Source organism: Cnephaeus nilssonii, assembly GCF_951640355.1.
Source record: "Cnephaeus nilssonii genome assembly, chromosome: 6".
NCBI classification, from domain to species: domain Eukaryota; kingdom Metazoa; phylum Chordata; class Mammalia; order Chiroptera; family Vespertilionidae; genus Cnephaeus; species Cnephaeus nilssonii.
Window position 1 is genome coordinate 80,091,140 of NC_137077.1, and position 20,042 is coordinate 80,111,181.

A 20,042-nucleotide genomic window follows, 5' to 3' on the forward strand; every position below is an offset into this window, starting at 1 on the left:
GCATATGTGTGTTGGGTTAGGGGGATATTGCTGTTTTGTAGAAATTAAAGAACAGAATTCTATGTCTAAGTAAACATATTAAGAGAGAAATTATGCAGTTGAGATGAGAAAACAATCTCTAAAATATTTAATTCCTTGGAATAAGAACTCAGAAGTAAAGGCTATAAGAGTGATATTTTTCTTCCCCTATATTTAGGAATTTCAATGCCTTTGAGATTTGGATTTTTCACAGATGATTGAATGGATATTAAATCAATATTTTCTAGAGCTAAAAGGAAGGGTGATACCAAACAAATTGGATATAATTAAACTTATTTCTTCTTTGATAACCTAACCATTCAGATACAATGGTATTAATAAGTAACTGGTGACTATATTGGGAGGTATGTTTGCACTGCACTCTATATTTTAGAAGTTGACATGACAAATAATTCTTGAAAACTTGATTTGGTTTTTAAACTCAGAGAATCTCTCAGTCTAATTTATATATTGTTTAAAGCATTTGCCTATGTACAAATACATAGATATATTCATACACAAATGGACACATACACTTATATGTGCACACGCACACCACACTCCACAACTTGATTCAACTATATCAGACATTTACAAACAGGTTGATGCATCTGTATGTGCAATATGACAAAAAAGACAATATTATAAGCTGAATTTAATTTTCCCCAAATAATTACTTGTTTCAATTATCATTACATTTTATGATTACATTTGTGATTCTGGCTTTTAAAAATATTTTGCTTAAGTTGGCCACCTATTTTCAAATTTTCCATGGAACTTCAGATTGCAAGAATTTCTATTTACACTCTTACTCATAGCTCTGTCATTTTCTAGCTTTGTGACTTTAGGACAGATACCTGTTTTCTCTGTGCTTCAGTTTCTTCAACCATAAAATGGGGATAATAATACTACCTATGTCAAAGGTTGCTTGGAGAAGTTGATTAATCATTACATGTAAGATACCTGACTATTGGTAAATTCTCAATAAATGTTACTTTCATTATTATTTTGTTATTTTTATTATTAGTAGTAAATACCATGCTTCTCTAGATTAGATTGTTTACTACTAACTAATGGGGGAGATGAGGACAAATATGTAATACCTCAATCAATAAAGAAATTAAAATGCCAAAAAAAAAGCTATTGCTGGCAAAAGGAGTAGGAGGATAAAGAGCAGTCAAAAGATAAATGAAAATGATGGTCTCACAAAGTTAAAATCTTTATCCAGTCGGTACAGTTTATGAGGCTGTATGTAGGGATTGAGGTTGTGGAACAGCTGGCTCAAGCAGCAAATGATTTTGGAAAATGGAGTTGTCTGGCATCCAATCCCTGATTCTGGAGACTGGGAAATGGAACAAAGTACAATTTACTGAGCACTTGCTACCTACCAGGTAATGGTATTCATGTTGTTTTATTTTAGAGTTGCCAGTATTTTTATTTTTTCAGATTATAAAGGAAAAGACACAGACATTGGGTATCTTATAGAATACTAGTGCCCTGGTGCACGAAATTCGTGCACATTAAAAGGGAATGAATTAGAGGGAATATTTTAATATTGCTATTTGCCCTTTCTCTATAATATAAATGTCAGAGATGAAAGAAAATTAGTAAAATGTATATGAAAATCTTCCTCCTGTCAGAGTCTGGGGCATGCCGCAGGACCCAGAGTCAAATCTCTGCCCACCTGCATGTATCTCGAAATCACGCGAGACCCAGACCCGGCCGGCCCCATCCCCATTGTGTGAGATCCAGATCCAGCCAGCCCCACCTTCATCAAGCCCCACTGGGTGGGGGGCACAGCCTAAGGTCCCCGGGCCCTGGGTGGAGGGTGCAGTCTGAGGTCCCCCATCAAGCCCCACTAGGCTGGGGTCATGGCCTCAGGTCCCCCTGTCAAACCCCACTGGGCCGGCGGGCAGCCTCAGGTCCCCCAGCCTGGCGCCAGGGTGAGGGGTTTGGCCTGAGGTCCCCCAGCCTGACACTAGGGCGGGGGGCACGGCCTGAGGTTCCCCTTGAAGCCCCACAGGGCAGGGGGCGCGGCCTGAGGTCCCCCGTCAAGCCCTATCGAGCGGGAGGCTCAGCCTCAGGTCACCCGCCCCAGCCCAGCACCTCGCAGCCTCAGGTCCCTGCTGATCGCTTGTTACGGCTCATTACGGCAACCCCGCCTCCGCTGTGGGCACAGCCATCTTGTGATGGCGTGAGAGAGTGATGGTCAATTTACATATTACCTCTTTATTATATAGGATTAAACAATTTTAAATCATAATATCAGAATTCAATCTTGGTTTTGTTTAAATCTAAAAAAATAGCCTCTTCTCTTTTATGCTTTCTTTTGATGTTAATAAGCAGTGAATTTGCAAGAGTTTCTGATATACAAATTCAATCTGCCTACAATGTGGAGACTTCCTTCATTTTACATCAAAACCAAAACCCTACTTTTGGGAATGTGGCTTCCTGGAGTCAAGTTTAATAAGATGAGGACGGAGTGGCTAGGATATTTAGGGGATGAATAAAAAAGAATACTAGAGGCAACAGAAAGAGATTTCTAGATTTCAATATTAATGCTCTAGACCTGACACCATTACCAAACTATGGCTCTTCTTTATACTAAAATTCTTTATGTTCAGCCAAGACAAGTCCACACTGGAATTCTGAAAAACTAAAGAGGCTAAAAGTGTGTCTACAACACACTGAAGCTACTTAGAAAGAATAAATATCAGATCCAAAATGTCTCTCAGAGATAATCTAATTCACTTGGCAGACTTGTTAATTAAAATACACGTTGCTTTCCAACCCTAAACACAAGTTTCTGATTCATTAAGTCTCAGGTTAATGATAAAATTTGCATCTCTAACAACTTCTGAGGTAATGCTGATGCTGCTGATCTCAAGCCATACTTTGAGAATCACTGCTGTAGTCTAAAGCACGCATTTTATATGGAAATAAATGAGGGCCCAGATGAGAGTGTGTTCAAAGTTGCACAGTAAAGGGTCTTGGAAGTACAAAAAGAAGGAAGGACCACTGAGATTTGTCCAAAGAAATTATACAAAGTCAATCTTGTTATAGAATGGTTGTGGCCTTGCCCAAGTTCAGTGTATTTTGATATCCAAACACTTTCGGACTAAGTTAACTGTCAGGAAAAGGAATCAACATAATATGTTTGATGCCATCTTCTTGAACATACTAACATTTTTTTCTGAACCTTATTAGATAGAACAAATGCTATTAGTACATTTTAAAGTGTAATAAAAATAGATGAAACATATTTTTGTCTGAAATGCATTAGAAAAAGTTGGGCTATTTAAATCATGTAGTAAATGCTATGCTCTCAAGAGAAAATTGATTTTATTTCCCAGGCTAAATCAGATGGAGTGAATTTGATTGGCAAGAATACTATTTTGAAAATTATTTGGATGCTAAGATGGGACATAGAGAAAAAGATAACTATCTGCCAAGGATAATGAAGAGAGAAGGAACAACAAGTATTATACATTATCAAACTTTGTGATGTTATTGTGATGGTTTTTCACATTTTTATATGCAAAATGTTTGCATTGTTCTAAATTTGCTTAAAGTTTATGCTAATAATTATGACCATGGAAACATTCTTTATCACATATTATTCGCATATTGTTTGATCCACCAAATTAAATTCTGCATCTGGGATAGATGGACAACCTGTTAATTCCAAGATTCTACTATGCTACTTAGTTTTCTATGTGACTGTTCATGTAACACAACTTAAGACTCATGATGCTCATTTGAAAAATATCAGCTGTTAAATAATTATTTTGAAAGGTTGTAAGAATGAAGTGCAAAATAATTCTAATCAACTGTGTGGCATAATTTTGAGTAATACACTATTACTTGCAAGAACTATCTAGAAAACTTATGAATTAAAAATGTAAAAGGATACTAGCTCTAAAGGGCTATGTTTTAGTTATCTACTGCTACATTAATTGCCACAAATTTAGCATCTTAAACAAAACAAATTTATTGTTGCATAGTTTCTACAGGTCAGGAGTCTGGGTAGAGATTAGTAGACTCAAAGCCAAGCATTATCCAGGCCAGCAAGCTCCTCTGAGGCTTCCGGTCATCTTCCAAGCTCATTAGTTGTTAGTAGAATTCAGTTCCTTATTTTCATTTTAGAGTTACAGGATCTTTATCAGCTTCTGAAGGCACTCTCAGTGATTAGTGAAATGAACCTCTCACAATATGGCATATTACTTTTATGAAACCAGCAAGAGAATCTATGTCATGCTTTAAATCTCTGCCTTCATTAAAAACAAAAAAGAAAAAACAAGGCCAAGTGCCTTTTAAGACTTATCTGAATTAGTCAGACCCACCCAGAATAATCTCACTTTGATGAACTCAAACATAAAGCATTTGGGACATTAATTACATCTTCAAAATCCTTCAATTTTGTCATGTAAAATAATCTAATCATGAGAGTGACATTTATAATGCTCACAGACCTTCTTAACATTGAAGGGAAATAGATTATAGAGAATATATATATATATCCTACCTAATAATAGAGTAATATGCAAATTGACCGTACCTTGCTACACTCACAAGCCAAGCCCACCAGCCACGCCCACCAGGAAACCATCCTGCTGGAGGCTTTTCCGGCCTTGGGCAACAGGAGATCCATCACCAGGATGCAACTGGCGGTCGGCGGCGGGGGTGGGACCAGCTTCCTGCAGACCAGGGAAGGAAAGACCCCATAGGCCCTGATCTCAGGCCTGGCCAAGGGACCCTACCCTAGGGGTCCCGGATTGTGAGAGGGTTGTTGGGCTGAGGGACGCCCCCAAGTGCATGAATCTTCATGCACTGGGCCTCTAGTATATATATATTATCAGAGGGAAGGAATTGATCCTTGCCATCTTAAAATTTGGATGCCTACCACAAGCTACTGTTTATATAAAGTTTATTTTATATTATTTTCTGATTATAAAATATTTTGGATACAGATTATGTGTTATGGAAATGTACACTTGAAACCTATGTCAAGAAACCATTGCTAAGCCATGACTTTTCTCTATTTTTTCTATTGGTATACATATGTGTAAATGATTTTAACTATTAGACCTTACTGCATATACAATTTTGCATCTTACTTTTTCACTTAAAATATTAGAAATATTTTCCATGTTATTTATATTATTCTAAAACACTCTTTCCAGTGACTATATAATATTGATCATATGAATGCATCATCATTTATTTTAATAATTCCTTAGGTTTATTTCCATTATTTTCATATTTTAATGATCCTTGACATAGGTACTTCTATATATTAGTCTTTGTTAACATCTCTATTTAAAGTGTGTGTAGAAGGTATTGATGGATATATTGTTTCATGCCTACCTACATCTCTGCCCTTTGGTAGTAACCCCCATTCTCCATGATTTTTGGGCCTGGCCTTTTGATTACTTTAGCTAATTGCACAGTAGCAACCTGATTCAATCAGTATTGAATTACCCCTTGAGCAATCTGTTTTATGAACTCTTGCCACTTCCATGAAATCGTCCCAGGCTAGGCTGTGGAGTTATGTGATTATCACTGAAGGAAACCTGACTGTACATAGCAAAGGTCATCCAAGGCCAGGTAGCCCCAGCCTAAAACCAGGTCACTGCACACACATAAGTGAGCCCAGTAAAGATCATCTGATCAAATCAGGAAAACCATAGATTCATGAAAATGATCATTGGTTATTGTTTTAAACAACTAAATATTTTGAGTAGTTTGTTAACTTACACAAATTTCTAGAAATGAACTAAAGAGGATACATTTAGAGGTATCAAAAAGTTGACATAAAGTACTAGTAATTATTTAGCAAAGTAACATTTAAAGTCCCACTGAAAAAGAAGTGAGATGAAAACTGCTTTCTTAAAAGAAAGGGAGTAGGCTTTTTTGTAAAGACACAGAGAGTGTCATTAGGAAGAAAGACAATCCAGAGCATTGGCTTGAGACATACAAACCATGCGAAGATATGAATAAGTAATTTCATTGTGAGTTTCAGAATTTTTATCTTTGACATGATAAGGCCATCACCATATTTCTACAAGATACAACTGGACCAACCTCCAAAGAACATAACATTTTGTTAAGAACTTCTGAATATAGTCTGGCCAGTGTGGCTCAGTGGTTGAGCATTGCACTATGACCCGGGAGGTCACGGTTCGATTCCTGGTCAGGGCACATGCCCGGGTTGGGGGCTCGATCCCCAATAGGGGGTGTGAAGGAGGAATCGGATCAATGATTCTCTCTCATCATTGATGTTTCTATATCTCTCTCCCTCTCCCTTCCTCTCTCTCTAAAACTTAATAAAAACATATTAAAAACAAACATAAAACTTCTGACTATATATAGCCTACACTGCTCTGTGGCATGAATAACACCCCAGACAAACTGAAACCACTCACCTATATGAGCATTCCCCTTTCTCCTTCAATCCATTTAATTTAGTGAAGCAAGAACTTGGCTGCATTTAGAAGTAGTTAGCAGAGATCATTAACCACAAACTCTTTCTTTTCCCTTCTTTTACATTTTTTACATTCTTCAGAAACAGCAGCCTACAGAGTCTCAAAGGAACAAAGCCAATGGAATTAAAATATGCACAAATTTTCGGTCTAGTGATGGATGGAGTCTCATTCTTGGCAGAGCTGTGTATTCTTCTCATGATGCTGCCCAACCAACGAAACATACCTATTTCAGGAATAATAGCATGTGGGTCCAATCAACCAGGTATAGAGACTCATTCCCTAAAGCAAAATTTGTATCAATATCTATTTGAATCTGTATATTAAAAATCTACAGAAATTTAAGACTGATAAGAAATGAAGTAATCCTATCTTCATACCACCTTAAGTTTTACTATTAGAAATATTTGACAGAATGGAAATAAGAACAAACTAGATAAGAAAAGTACATATTTCATCATCATTAACGAACTTCATTCAGTTAAAAAAGCACCATAATTTTTCCTTCAAGGACAGTTTTTGTTGTTGCTGTTTCATAATTTTTTTTTTTTTTTTTACGCAGAGGCAATATCAAGCTTGACCACGAAAGGAAAACCAGAAACAGATTACTCTTTCCCATGCATTGTGCCAAGAAAAAAAAAAAAGGCATTTTTCTTAAACATATTGCAATTGACAACAATCAGCATTAGTTTACAATGAGTACTAATTAAAATCATCTAAATGACTTCCTAGATGTTTTATGTCATTTTATTTGCATTTTCCAACTCAACCCCACATGCTTTTTTATTCCTTCAGGAGTAGATAATTAATCTAAAATAATGATTCAAGATACATTAAATTATCAAAAAGGTTGAGGCATTTTGTCAACATAGTATTTATACAAAAGTTTACACATTAGAATTACAGTTGAAAAGAACGTAAAATATGCAAGAAAAAAAATACTTTGACAGATTAAAGATGGCCACAAGTTCTTTGCCACTCATTCCATCATTCCATTAAAAAGCAACAGAGTATTGAAACAAAGACTTTCACAATGCTTGGATATGATTTTGGTTTAAGGCAATTGGTCCTCTAAACTTCAATTCGTATTTTCAAATTATGGTTATTTGAAAAGAATGCTAGTAGGGGAAAGTAAATGAAGATAAAATTACAGAAATGGAGATTCACTCATGGTTTGCTAACACATTCTTCACATGTCAGCAGAAGGGAAGCAGCAGTGGAGTCAGGAAAATTATTTTACCAGGATCATCCCAGAAAGAAACATGGATTCTCAGAAGATTTTGCAATTTTTTTCTTATATCCTTCTATATATTTAGAAGGTTGGTTCATCTCCCATTTGATAAATTACAAAAGCTAGATGTGTTAATACTTATATAGTCAACATACATTTTATCCGTCATCACAATCAATACTAATAAAAGAGTAATATGCTAATTAGACCGGGAGACCTTTCGGAGACCTTCCAGACATCCTTCCGGACAAAGCCGGGGGCTTGGCTGCCCTGCAAACCATCCCCAGGCCCTCATCCAGGCCGCCCCGCCCCCAGCATGGACCCCCACCCCATCAGGGGACTGGCCAGCCTTCAAACTACCTCAGGCCCCTTGCCCAGGCCACCTGCTCCCCAGCGGGGACCCTCACCCCGATGGGGGCATGTCCAGCCTGCAAATGGCCCTCAGCCTCTCACCCAGGCCGGCTACCCCCCCAGTGGGGACCCCCACCCTGATGGGGGTGTGGCTGGCCTGCAAACCCCTGCTGACTCCTTGCCCAGGCCGGCCCCATCCCCCAATGGGGACCCCCCACCTTGATCAGGGTGTGGCCAGCCTGCTAACTGCCCCAGGCCCCTCGCCCTGGCCAGCCTGCTCTCTAAGGGGACCCCCACCCTGATCTGGTACCCCCTTCAGGGCAGACCAGCCAGCCCCCACACATGCACCAGGCCTCTATCTATACTAATAAAAGGGTAATACGCTAATTAGACCAGATGCCCTTCCAGACAAAGCCATGGTGGCGGGGCCAAGGCAGAGGCAGTTAGAGGTGATCAGGCTGGCAAGGGAGAGCAGTTAGGGGGATCAGGTCAGCAGGCAGGCAAATGGTTAGGAGCCAGCAGTCCCGGATTGCGAGAGGGATGTCCGAATGCCAGTTTAGGATGACATCCCCTGAGGGGTACCAGATTGGAGAGGGTGCAGGCAAGACACACCCCCATGTACAAATTTCGTGCACTAGGCCTCTAGTTGATTATAATCATTTAATCTATTTTTTCTCAGAGTGATTTTTAGAGAACACCAGTCCTTTAGGATATGCACACATGTAAACACAAAGAATCGGGGGCAAGTAAATATAAGAAACTCTTTAAAGTGTAATCTCCCTCTTGGGAAATTACAATGCCTGTTAACATATTGGAGAATCCAAGAATTCCATTATTAAGAAGAACAAACAAATGACAATGGGAACTATTATCACTCTACAGAACTAGTGATCTGTGGGCACACTAAAATAAAGGCTGCCTGTAAGCATAGCTTTAGAAACTACAAATGAAATCAAAATAGAGAAAATAATAGAAATGTGGGTATCCAATTGGGTAGAAAACATGTGTATACAAGTAGCTCTTTCTAATCATTCCATGTCTTTAAAATGTAAAAACAAGAATGAGATACCTCTTTCTTCCAGGTAAAACAGGCTTGCTGACTATTTTTCTAGAATTCCTGATATCTTTAAACATTGATTTAAGAGGTCGTAGTTTTCAGAAAGTCACATTTTATAATTTTACTATTTGTTCTTTCTGTATGAGTTTGCATAAATTAATCCCTTTGCTTCAGTTTCCACCTCAGCAAAATGGAAACAGTACCAAATCTACAGGATTTTTGAAGATTAAGTGAGTTAATATAACTAATGGGTTAGAGTAAACTTTTATATTAGTAATCCCTTGTTACATTTGCTACTATATTTTATTATTTATTATTTATTTGACAATTCATTGGCATATTTTGGGAACTTGTTGACTTTGAAGTTTCACTCTCATATGAATGTCATAAATGCGGAGTTTTAAAATTTGTATTGGAATAGCAAAAACAAACAAATATTAAATTTACACTTTGTGCATAGGTTAAAGACCTCTTTGAGTGTAGCACCAATATTTTCACCATCAACTAAACCTTCCAAATTAGCAAAATTACATAAATAAGAACAGAACATTTGTTGAACAAGTTTATTAATAGAGATAGAAAAATAATAGATATATAGAGCAATCCACATGCAGACTAATCAATAACTACGTTATACTGGGATATTTCTGAACAATTTCCATATAATAAGAACATGTATTTAAATTATTTACAACCATTAAATGTATGCAAAGTGCTCAGATCACTGAGTAGTCTGTGATCCTACATTTCACCAGCCTCCAAATTGCTTTTCTCACTTGCAGTCAAAAGGTGCTGCATCCAACTAAACCCCAACTAACCCACTTAAATGGAACATTTCACATCATCTCTTAAAACAGGCTGCCTATGTGTCATGATCTCATAAGTTAGAAGTTTTATTAAAAGGTTTCCCACAAAATGCCTAAAATTTTCAGTTAAGAACTAACAATTCCAAAATACCCAATGAAATGTAAGTGAATTTAACAGGAGGAATTAAACAACTAATATATCAGCATTATAAACATATTTATAGTGAACATAAAGCTACTAGCTACTATTTCAAAAAAGTAAATTAGGTCCAAGAACTACTAAACAGGTGAATGTTGGAGATGGTGTATACCAGGCAAGTGAATGTTGGAGGTGGGATGATGTCAAGCCTAGAAGTGTTCCACCTTGTAATTTAATGCCAGGAATGGATAGGTTGGAGCAGGCAATGAAAATAGATATTAGGAGAAAGAAAAATGTCAAAAATATGTATCTTTTTCCCAGTAGGATGGTTATGTCATTGTGCATGAATGTGGGTTAATATGGATGTATGGGGATATTTTTAAATACAATTATATTTTGAAAAAATGTATACATTATTCATAATTAATAGAGTTTAAATTTGTCAAGTTGGAATTTATGGAATGAATGAATGTATAATATCCAAATCTATGCCAAGTCGAGACTTGGCATAGGTGCAATAAAAAAGTGCAATAAAATGCACTTAGATGTTACACTCAATTTTCTCCTATAAGATTTTGTCAATTTATAGCTCACATCCCTTCCACCATGTGATTGATTATCCAAGCAGCTTATTTGCTTGTAAAAGAGATAAGTTTTCTTACACTGAAGGTTTTGATAACCCTCTTGGGTGTTGGGTGAGTGGGTAAAGAGCAAGCAGCTAAGCAAGACCAATAGGCGGGTGTTTAAAAGTATAGATGTCTGCTGAAATCTGTTCCTAGGGAGATAGAGCCATCTCACTGTTGAACTTTCACTGGCCTAAGTAGAAAGAAAAACTAAGCACTGGGACTGAAATCAGAGGAACAATGAAGGGGACCTAGGAGGCTATGCAAGAAAAGAGATATATGTTAGCAGTTATCAAGAGAAGTGCCTTTTGGAAAAAATATCAGACATATAAAGAAGACTGGTCTAGTTTGGTATGTGATATGTGATGCAAATCCTTTTCCTCTTCACCCCACTAAATCTTTAAACATCCATTGCTTGCAAATGCATTGCAGGTAAAATGAAGTTGGGAGAGAAAAACCCTGTAATTCTATGAGAAGGAGCAATCTTTCAAGATTATTTGTTATTTTAGTAAGTGACATTTATAAAACATTTAAAACAATTACCCTAGATGTAGGTATTATTGCTCTTGTGATTCCCAAATTTACAGATAAGAAAATAGAAACTCAGCAAAATGAAATGACTTGATTGACTAATAAAAGCAAAAATTAAAAATTTAAATTCAGGTTTAATTTCACATCTTGATGTCTCCACATTTGATGGTTTTGTGGTTTTTTGTTTGTTTGTTTTTTTCCTGACCAACAAGCCAAGATGTATTATTGCTTTTCTCCTTATTTGGGGGTGATAAGAAGGTATAGCTGATAAATTTGAAATTTGTCTAGCATAAATATTCTAGTTGGAGAGAAAAAAGCAAATAATTTTTAGAAAAAATCATGTTTTGATTCTATACAGGGATGAATCATCTGAAAAGCACATAGTATTTTAGAAAATTATCATGCTGGCTGTTTGACATTTGAAAGAGACAAGGGATTCAGCCAGAGATAATACCTATACAGTGCATGACCTATATAAAATATCCATAGCACCCAGAGACAGGTTCAAAGAGACAGCAAAAGAATGGAGAAGTCAGGGGAGCCAGACTAACAGTGGGAGTGAAAGTAAATCTTTCTATAAACCCAGTGAGAGAGCACAATCCTAATGGAAAACCAATATTGCTTATGAAATGAATGTGCCGTAGCTACAGAGCACTCGAGAGAATAAGATCACAGGTTAAAAACTAAGAGTCACACATTTCAAAATGTTAGATATTAACTATGACTATAGGCTTATTCCAATTACTGAACAAAAGTATTACACTACAGAGCTTTGTATAAACACTCCTCAGGAAATATCTTCCAAAGCACTGTCAGAACATTTGTTGAAAGGAAACTACAGCCTAGGTGTGGTAAGAGGGTCATATCAGCTTTTGTGTGTGGCCAAGGCTTGAGGGCAAGGCAGAAGAGGTTAGATTTAAGCATAGGAGCATTTTCAAATTGAAGTCACAGTGACTAAAAGCCAGTGACATGCCTTGAGCAACAAAGAAATGTAAACTAGATCCATTGAAAAGCTTAGTAATTTGCAAGATGAAAATAGTGGGAGGCGGATCACTTAACTTGTGAAGTTCAGTCAACTACTCTAAGAAATTCAGCATTTATTATCAAGACTGACTAGAAAAAAATCCTTTGGGAATATGATAATGATGTTGGCTGAGCAAAATCAGTGAATGCATGCATAACAGTTTGGACATTTTCATTTATTTTTTTTGGTATACCAATTAGCATGTAAAGTTGGCTGGCCTGATTTATGGCTACAACGTCCAGTCAGGGAAGAGAATAAAGCTCAGTGGTAGTAAACTTGGAGCCAGGTCAAAATCTTAATGAGGCCTTGAATTTCCTGAACATCTATGGAAAGGAGTTTTAGGGATAAAATAGGCAGGTTTAGGGAGTTTTAGGAATAAAGAGGGTCCATGGGGGATAAAGGTATAGGTAAGGGCTTGGAGCTGCCAAAAGGCATACATTCATAGAGGGGATAAAAAAGGTGCCACCGGATAAGGGGAGAGGAGGACATCCATTCACAGAAGAGAGGGGAAAGCCACAGGGTATGGGGAGAAAAGGAAACAAACTTTCACAGAGGATAGAGAAATGCCGACAAATGGGAGAAAAAGAAAACCACATTTTCACAAGAGATAGAGAATTCCACCACTGAAGGGGAAGAAAAAAGAAGAGGACACCACGTGAGTTTTGAGCTTTGAAGTTGATATTCTATGAATTGGTAGGGAGTATGAAGAAACAAAAAACTGTAGCCTTTATAAACCTTAGAAAAAAGGAGCTTAGTGGATTACCCTCTTGGATCCTCCTCCCTACGTGGGAATCTGTCCTTGCTTGCAATAAATTCCCACCCTTTTCATCTACCACCTTTTGTCCATGGCTTCATTCTTCGAATCCACCTGGACAAGAACTTGAAAAAGAAACTACCCTGCATCCTGCTCAGGAAAACAACACAACTCACTATCTCAATCTTTCTTTTTTTTTTTTTTTTTTTTTTGGCAAACACTCTAGCATAGTATACAGACAAAGGCAGTTACCATCTAATAAGATGCAGTTACACATACCAGAGATCAGCAAACTGGCTTTTGGGTTTTATCTGGCCCACTATCTTTTTTTATACATCCAGCAAGCTAAAAAGACTTTTTACATTGTTAAATGGTTGTGAAGAAGATATCAAAGGAAGAATCATATTTTTTCATGGGAAAAATATATAAAATTGAAACTTCATAACCATAAATGAAGTTTTATTAGAACATATCCACACATACTTACTTATGTACTAGAGGCCTGATGCACGAAATTCGTGCAAGTGTAGGCCTTCCTTCCCCTGGCTGCCGGCTTCCCTCTGGCACCCAGGATCCGGGCTTGCTTCCCTCCACTGCCGGAGGGCACCCTGGACCCAGGCTTTCCTCGCAGCACCGGCTTCGTCCAGAAGGACGTCCAGTCTAATTAGCATATTATGCTTTTATTATTATAGATTACCTATGGCTGCTTTTATGCTAGAGTGATAGTGTTGTGTAGCTGTGTGGTAGGCAGTTAGACAGACATGAGCAGAGCAAGGATGATGGGCCAGATACAGAAGGTCACCATGGGGGAAAGCCCTGGATGCCTAGTAATGGGCAAAACTGGAAAAACAATTACCTCTACCCCCAGTTCATGTGGTTCAGACCCTCCCCTGACCTTTCCTCCCCTGGCATGTTGCTTGTCCTGTGGATTAGATCACCTTAGAGGGGGGGAATGAACAAGGGACCTGAGAATAGCTCCTAACATTAAGCCCCCAGGACAATGAGGTTCTGACCCACATCAAATGCATCTAGGCCCCTGTTGTGTTTCAGCTCCTCACCCAGAAAAGCAGCAAACTTAGGCAAGCAACACTACAGCTGACCTCATGATCAGCTGCATTGACTAATGACCCCCGACCTGGCAGCAAACAATCAGTGGAGACCATAACCCTGAAAAAACACACCTGGAAAGTTGATGAATATTCTATTGAGAGCCTCCCTTAATAGCTCCCCCAAAACCCACACCCTTAAAAGCCCTTAGAATGGATGTCCCACTTTTTTACAGCTACATAGTATTTCACAGTGCAAATGTCCCACAGCATTTTTATCCACTCATCTACTGACGGGCACTTAGGCTGTTTCCAAATCTTAGCTATTGTAAATAACACTGCTATAAACATAGGGGTGCATGTATTCTTTCTTATTGGTGTTTTGGGGTTTTCAGGATATATTCCCAGAAGTGGGATCACTGGGTCAAACGAAAGTTCCATTTTTAATCTTTTGAGGAAACTCCATACTGTTTTCCATAGTGGCTGCACCAGTCTGCATTCCCACCAGCAGTGCAGTGGGGTTCCCTTTTCTCCACATCCTCACCAGAGCTTGTTGTTTGTTGATTTATTGATGGTAGCTATTCTGACAGGTGTGAGGTGATATCTCATGGTTTTAATTTGCATTTCTCTGATGATTAGTGACTTTGAGCATTTTTTCATATCTCTCTTGGCCATTTGTATGTCCACATTGGAGAAATGTCTATTCAGGTCTTCTGCCCATTTTTTAATTGGGTTGTTTGTCTTCTTTTTGTTGATTTCTATGAGTACTTTATATATTTTGTATATTAACCCCTTATCAGATGTATCATTGGCAAATATGTTCTCCCATTCAGTGGGTTCCATTTTCAATTTGATGGTGGTTTCTTTCACTGTGCAGAAGCTTTTTATTTTGATGTTGTCCCATTTGTTTACTTTATCCTCAGTTTCCTTTGCCCTAGGAGATGTATCCCTTAATATATTGCTACATGAGATGTCTGAGAGTTTACTTGTCTATGTTCTCTGCTGGGATCTCCAGCATCTAGAAGGGTTCAGAAATCTGGAGAAGGGGCTGCATGTAAATTAATAAAGAGACTAGACATGAAATATAAATTTGGAAGGCATTTTGGGGAGACAGAGGAGACCTAGCTTCAGTAACCAAGTTCTCCGAATCTCTGGACCCCTAGCTTTTTATTAATACAAAGTGCCCTAAGGCAAAGCAGATATACATATCAAAGGTAAGGCTTGGTATACAGTAGGCATTGTCAGGTCGGGGGAACCGCCCTCAGCTGCTCAGCTGTGTGGCCAGCAGCAGGTAATAACATGTAGATTGAAACGCCCTCAGCTGTCTGGCAACAGGCAATAATATATGCAGATTTTCAGGTTTGGGGAAATGCTTTCGGCCATTCCAGCAGGCAATAATATGTATCCTCAAGCCCTGCTGAATATAGAAGCCCTTCAACCTTTTGAGGACTTGTTGCATTTATTATGACATGCTGAAATTAGCTTCCAGCAGTTCTTCTCTCAGATTTTTATAGTTTCATGCCTTATATTTAAATATTTTACCCATCTTGAGTTTATTCTTGTGTATGGTGTAAGTTGGTGGTCTAGTTTCATTTTTTTTTTTTTGCATGTGTCTGTCCAGTTTTCTCAGCACCATTTGTTGAAGAGACTGTCTTTATTCCATTGTATGTTCTTGACTCCTTTGTCAAATATTAATTGACCATAATGGTGTGGGTAAATTTCTGGGGTCTCTGTTCTAATCCACTTGTCTGTATGCCTGTTCTTGTGACAGTACCAGGCTGTTTGGGTTATATTGGCTTTGTAGTATAGTTTAATATCCAGTATTGTGATCCCTCCTCCTTCATTCTTCTTTCTCAAGATTGCTGTAGCTACTATAGGTCTTTTATGGTTCTAAAACAATTTTTGGAGTATTTGTTCTAGCTCTGTGAAGTATGCCATTTGTATATTAATAGGGATTGCATTGAATCTGTAGATTGCTTTGGGTAGTATAGAGATTTTAATGATGTTAATGAATGGACCTGGAAAATATTATGCTAAGTGAATTAAGCCAAACTGAGAAAGACAAATATCACATGACTTCACTTATTTGTGTAATCTAATGAACAAAATGAACTGACCAACAAAATAAGACTTAAAACAGGGAGACATGGAACAGACTGACATACCTCAATGTGGGGTAGGGGGGATGAAAAGAAATAAACCAAAGAACTTATATACTTATATGCATAGCCCATGGACACATGCAACAGGGTAGTGAAGACCTGGGGGTGGGTAGGGGCTGGAAGGAAAGGGAAAAGGGAGGGATGGGAGATATCTGTAATAATATCAGCAATAAAAAATATATTAAAAAAAAAAAGAATGGACAACCTAGTGTGCTTCTCACTCCCTCCTGAGAGTATGTGCCTTTTCCCTCTCCCCTTCCTCCCCCCGCCTCCCTGGGGCAGGTTACTTTTACCTTTCTCTCTTTCTCCTAAATTCCAATGGCCTCTTCTTTTGCTTCTGTCACTTGTTTCCTGCTTCCATTTCTTCTATTGCTCACTTCTACTTCTGTGACTTTCTAAATAAAATTTCTCTTATAGTTGAAGTCTTGGTTCTGAATTTTTTCCTAGTCAGAATTCAATTACCAAGTTTGCTAAACCAAGGTCCAATCTGACCCCACCCCCACTGGTCTAACACCTGGTGCTATTTTTGCTGATGCCAACAGTTCCATCAGAAACTGTATGACCTACAAATCTTAAAATGTATATTACATAATGTGTATATTTTAAATGTCATAAATTATTGGGCTATATTCATTTCATAAGCAATGACCTTTTCTAGCCTGGTTCCTTTTTGCCATTGATTTACCTTCTCCATTAAACTGTAAATGTCCTGGAAAGAAGGCTCGTGTCTACCACAGTTCTTTGCACATAGGACTTGAATAAATGTTTGTTAAATTAATAACTATCCCAAATAATTTGATGCAATTTTTTAGTGAGTTCTTATTATATTCCTGATTATGAATAAAGTACATCATTGGATAGAGTGAACTGACTTGAAAGAAATTGATTATATTATCATAATTTTGAGGGGTTCATAATTTTATTACAGAAATAATATAAATTCAAGAGTGTCATTACATAGCAATACAAAGCAGTACATTATTTATCAAATACTTGTTAGCGACACAGACTCCATTATAATAATACTAGATATTAATCATCTTCATAAAAGCTAAAATTTTTTAAATGTTCACTATGTGCTTGGTTAAATCCTAATGTGTTACTTTAATTAATCTCACAACAAACCCCCATGTGAATACAATTATCATTTTTATTTTAAAAATGACAAAGCAGTAACATTTTGGGGTCACATGGACTGAGCTAGAAATTGAATCCAAATAACATATTCTTATTTTTAAATATTTTCAGGAAAATAACTTTGAACTTGGCCCACAATAGGTATTTAATACATCTTAGGCAATTCAGAATCTGAAAATATGCTAAGGGAATTAAAGAGGAGAGATAGGTATTGAATATGGAAGTGAGAGTTTTCTGAAGAGGAATAGGAATGATTTATATGGGTGAGAAGAAGAGAGAAAGTCATTTGGGTAGGGGAAAGTAATCCAAAGACATAGGCTTATTGTAAGGGGTATGATTTGCCTCTATATTGACTAATATCATCATTGGCTTCTACTTTAACTGAGAAATTAAAGAGGTTAATTAGTATATAAAATTTAAGAACAAAATATTGTTTTCTTGAATTAACAAAGTTTCATTTGCTAAATTTTGGTTTCAAATTGTTCTTCAGAACAAGAAGTATTCTATATATTTTTTTCTCCAGAAATTATTCAGACCACAAAACAACAAAAAAATTATACTTTCGATTTTCCTCTATTATATTTAAAACTAGAGGCCCAGTGCACGAAATTCGTGCACGGAGGGGGTGGGTTCCCTCAGCTCTGCCTGCACCCTCTGCAATTCGGGACCCCTACACCTTTTTCTTATCTAGCTAACCTCTTCACATTTAAAAAAATTAACTGAAATCTCACCTACTGTAGGAAATCCTATTTGAACAAATGTCTTTACAATCTGTATTAAGTATTTTAATAGTATACCATTCTTTTTCTTTAACAGCTACTTAGAGTGGATGCAATGTGGTTTTCATTCTTGCATCTGAATATTTTCTTCTTGCTCTTGTAATAGCAAAGCTTATCCAATTTAAATTTTCCCTTCAAGGGCTTATATTTGGTTCAGTTTCTAGTTGGCTTCCTGCTTTTTTTTTTTTTTTTTTAGCAATAAATTTGGGTTGTGATAGTAAGCCTCACTTGTAATCAAGCCTGTAGGTCTCTCTACCTGAATATTTCTATAATACCTATCACTTTAGCATACCAGAGATTGCGTTCATTTATAGAAAATAACAATAAATGTCACCTGATCATTTGATCTTCTAGTAATATTTTATAACAAGATGTATTATTCTAGTAATTTAACTATTACAAAACTGAGGCGTACAGAAATAAATTACATTGAACAATAAAGAATGACTCAAATATGAAAGCATAGTACACTTAGGGCCTCCTTTGTCCTGTGCCTCAGATATCATAGTATAGTTCACAGTTCACATGGAACTCAGCTTCCTTTAAAATAGGAAGGGATGCCATACTCATGAAGCAGCTACTTCCACACATTTTTTTTTATTTAATTCATAGCACATACTCTTTGTACTAATTATTGGAAAATCGTCCTAGCAATTGCCTCTGTTCCTCTCTGTATTGTTGCCTTACATTCTGATGTGATTACTGCACTTTTATCATCCACTCGCTCTATTAAGATTGTGAATATTTTAAGGGCAGAGATCATGACTTGAGCTTGTGTTTCTCTGTCATGGTGCCTAGATAAATACTCAAAGGCCATCCAGTCCAAATGACTGTGATGAGAGAGGCCCACTGTTGCTGGAGACCTCTGGTTTTTATTTAAGGGCCTCACTTGTTCTGTGCCTTTACAGAGGGGTGAGTAGGGGCTGAGGGAATTTGAGGAAACCCAGACAGAATTCTCCTCCTAAAAGATTTTGCTAAGCTGGTGCCCAGGACCACCAGGCATTTGTCCAATTAAAACCCGGACACACAGCAATAACAAAGGCACTGGTCTCCTACTGCTAATGCGTGGGGATCAAACCCCAGCCTGCAGGAACTCACCCCGCAGTCAGGACCAGGCCGCTGGGTAGACCTGAGCTGGTGCTCCTAACTCTGGGGAGAGGGAGACTTCCCATGGCTGCAGGCTAGAGGCCCCCGACTCCACACCACCCGCCCCAACAGGTCCCTGGAGCAGGTTGGTCAGCTTAGCGGCTTCTTAGCCTGGGATTGCAGGACAGCTTGGCCAGGCTCTGCTGGCCTGTTCACCCCATGATCACGGGTCAGCTCGGCCTGGCCTGTTCGTCCTGTGATCGCAGGGCGGCTTGGACCTGGACTCTTCGCCCCGTGATCGCAGGGCGGCTTGGACCCGGGCTCTTCATCCCAGAATCGCAGGGCAGCTCGGCCTGGCCTGTTCACCCTGTGATCACAGGGCGGCTTGGACCCGGGAAGGCGGCATCGGGCGCTGCCTGCCCGGGTCCAAGCCGCCTGATGCTACCTGCTCGGGTCCCCATCTCATCTTGGATCCGCCAGCGGCTTCCAGCATTGCCCCCGCTGTCTGCCCAGGTCCCTGACTGCAGCTTGGGTCCCATCAGCAGCATAGGGCCTCTGCCTCCGCCGTTGCGTATGCAAATTTATCTGCCATCTTTGCTGGGTTAATTTGCATATCACTCCTGATTGGCTGTGGGCATACGGTCAATTAGCATTTTTCTCTTTTATTAGTGTAGATAAAGGGTAAAAAGTAGCTAATAGCAGTAGCAGCAGCTGCAAAATGAATTTTTGCAATTATGTGGATGCTTTAGAGCCAGAGCATCTTTAAAACAAAACATTCACTCCTCAACCTAGCTCAGCCTTCCATCACGTAAGAAA

The 20,042-nt window shown here is 38.2% G+C and overlaps 1 pseudogene across 1 annotated transcript in view; it reads right to left on the reverse strand.

Annotated features, from left to right (window-relative positions):
• LOC307101096 (glycolipid transfer protein-like) overlaps nt 1-19,774 on the reverse strand; it is a 38,616-nt pseudogene extending 18,842 nt beyond the window's left edge. Inside the window, exon 1 of the transcript in view lies at nt 19,593-19,774. The product of the transcript in view is annotated as a glycolipid transfer protein-like (transcript). The remainder of the gene's footprint in view (nt 1-19,592) is intronic.
• Nucleotides 19,775-20,042: the final 268 nt, after the last annotated feature.